The sequence below is a fragment of the Apodemus sylvaticus genome, chromosome 21, assembly GCF_947179515.1.
Source record: "Apodemus sylvaticus chromosome 21, mApoSyl1.1, whole genome shotgun sequence".
NCBI lineage: Eukaryota > Metazoa > Chordata > Mammalia > Rodentia > Muridae > Apodemus > Apodemus sylvaticus.
Window position 1 is genome coordinate 28,355,370 of NC_067492.1, and position 2,655 is coordinate 28,358,024.

At 37.9% G+C, this 2,655-nt stretch overlaps 1 non-coding gene across 1 annotated transcript; it reads left to right on the forward strand.

Annotated features, from left to right (window-relative positions):
* Positions 1-2,243: 2,243 nt before the first annotated feature.
* On the forward strand, positions 2,244-2,378 carry LOC127672260 (small nucleolar RNA SNORA17). The gene has a single exon (XR_007974913.1). It is a non-coding gene; the product is annotated as a small nucleolar RNA SNORA17 (small nucleolar RNA).
* The last annotated feature ends 277 nt before the right edge of the window (positions 2,379-2,655 follow it).

Sequence of the window (2,655 nt, forward strand, 5' to 3'; positions counted from 1 at the left end):
TGCGTAAAAGAAGAGATAGAACTGAGAGAGATACCCACAAGGAGAGGAATGAGAAGCTTTCCTTCTGGGGACAGTACCAGACAGACACCTGAAGGATAGGTCACCTGAATGTCAAGAAAATCTCAAATCTTTCTGAAGAAATTTGGTTCTATTTCAAGAATTCTACAGTGTCTCCCCAAAATATAAGGTCAGAAGTATATGTGCAGATACAGAAAGTAAAAATCATAGATGGTGCCAAAAAGAAGCATTTTAACATGTAGACATCCAGGTTGCCAAGCACAGATTTCTTTATAAAGCAGACTTGTAGATGTGACAAACAGAAGAAAGATAGACTGTTGCAGCTTATATTCTTGTTCCAGCTTATAGACAATGCCCCGATCATTGTAGAGCACAGAATCTGTCTTCAGAATTATTTCAGCCAGCAGTCATCTGAATCTTGCTCAACATCACAAAGTCAACTTTCATTACAAAAAGCACATAATCAAGTTATCTTCAACAACAGAAGTCACAAAGGGAAAACGAAACCTATACCTTAATTTATTGCATAATAAATAAATATTGTAGTCCCCACTTCTTTTCTACACATACTTTCTCATGTAATAGTAAAGTGCATGATTTTACAAATACATCACATAGCATGTCAGACAAAAATAGATAAACTTCACTCAAATGCAAAGACATGGGAATAGAGAGGTGTCAGAATTATAATGCTGGAATTTCACAATACAAGTGGGAAATAAATGATCCATGAAATATTGGGTACCATGAATGAACAGAGAGGAGCATTTTAGATAGAGTCAAAAAAAGGAGTACATTAAAAGTGAAGAAGCGAAACACCAGAGATGAAAATGCCTTTGATTGTGCATCATTTGGGCACAGCAGAGGATGAGGCATGGGATTACTCCTCTATTCCACTGTAACACATCACAAAGTTAGCAGCTTCAAACAAGGCATTTATTATTTCAAGGTCCCTTGAAGAAGGAGAGTCTTCAGCCACCATAAGTTTTTTGCTTGGGGAGTCACATGGACAACGCCAGAGCTTCATCTTTTAGAAATAAGCCACTGCCAAGCACCTCCATATTTCATGAGTAGTTCTTGGGTGGGTTTTTCTTGGCTCAACAATGCTATGTAGGGTGAATCAATGCATATGTGTCCTTTATAATGGTGGAGGTAATCAAACCAATGCTCAGTGTTCATCTCTCGCTATCTGTGGAGTTATATTTGTACCTTTTCATCAGGTGTCCTTCCACAAGTTTGCTAATTCAAAAGATCTTTTCACCCATGTCTGTTTCAGGAAAGCATTCTTGCATATGTCTGCTTCAGCACAACATCGTTTCATCTGTGTGTCCCAGCAAAACAACATTTGGCATAACTGACTTTCCAAACAAGCTAGAAGTTTCCACTTCATATTACACTTTTGCTCAAGGCCTAGAGAAAGAAAATAAGATGACAGTGGGACTATCAAAAGAAGGAACTATTGGACTGTGCCTCAACTTTACACCTAATTATTGAGCTAATGTAAAGGCAAGCTAAAACAAATCCAAATTGAAAATGAGAAGAATATTTAACCATCCAATAAGCACTATTAAATTATATGTTCAATATGAACATAAAACTCCTAAATGAGAAGCAAGAAGGAAGGATCTGTAGAAATCATGAGGGGATAATAGCCAAAGTTTTAAAATTCTGGTAAAGTTGGAAAATAAACACAGCATCCTCGAAAACCTCAGCAAGTATTACTTAAGATGAACACAAAGATAAAGGAAGCTAGTTACGTTATCAGTACTACAATAATAAAAATTATCAAATAAAGATACAGATAAAATTGAAATTGGCCAGAGGGTGAGAAATGACATTTTAATCAGTGACACTGTGATTCTGTATGGTAGTTGTGTGCTCATCAGCAGAGAGAATGTAGGCCAGAAAACAATGGAGGAAAAATTTTCCAAGTCCTGAATAAATAGCATTGGGATCTAGAATCCTGCAGGCAAGGAAAATGTGCTTCAAACTCGCATGTGAAATGAAGACATAGTAAGACTCACCAAAGCTGCGAGACTTTGTCTTGAATTATAATAAATGAAACACATCATTAATCTTAAGGGAGATGCTATCAGAATTTAACCATATGATACAGTATGAATCGAGGAACATCAGAAAGAAGGAATATGCTACTAAATGTTGGAGATATTTATGCATATTTATTCTTTATTTGGTGCTCATTCCTTGTAGAAACAAAAGCAGTGCTCACCCCTAGAGTCATTGCTGGTGGGGATTCTGTGTCACATGGGTGTCAATAGATGGCAGAGAGGAGAGAGATTTTGTCTATAATGCTCAGTGTTCTGACCTAGGAACATCAGAAGGATTAGTAGTGAAACAATCCCTGAGAAAAAGTGCCTTGGGGAGGGGGAGTGCAGCCCTGACTGTAAAGTTTGCAGGTGATTGGGTGCCAAGAACATGAACATAGGAAACGCCTGTCTTACCTCTTTTCTCTGGGAGGTGGTGAAGACAAGGGAGGGATTCCCTACCTTCCCTGAGGCAGGCAGGAGTGTTGAGAAACCCTGCTTTTTATGTTTGTCTTGTGAGCATAGCTCCTCTGAGCTCTGCACAAAATGGATCTTTTTTTCCTCTTTTCCTTTCTTTTCTTTTCTTTTCTTT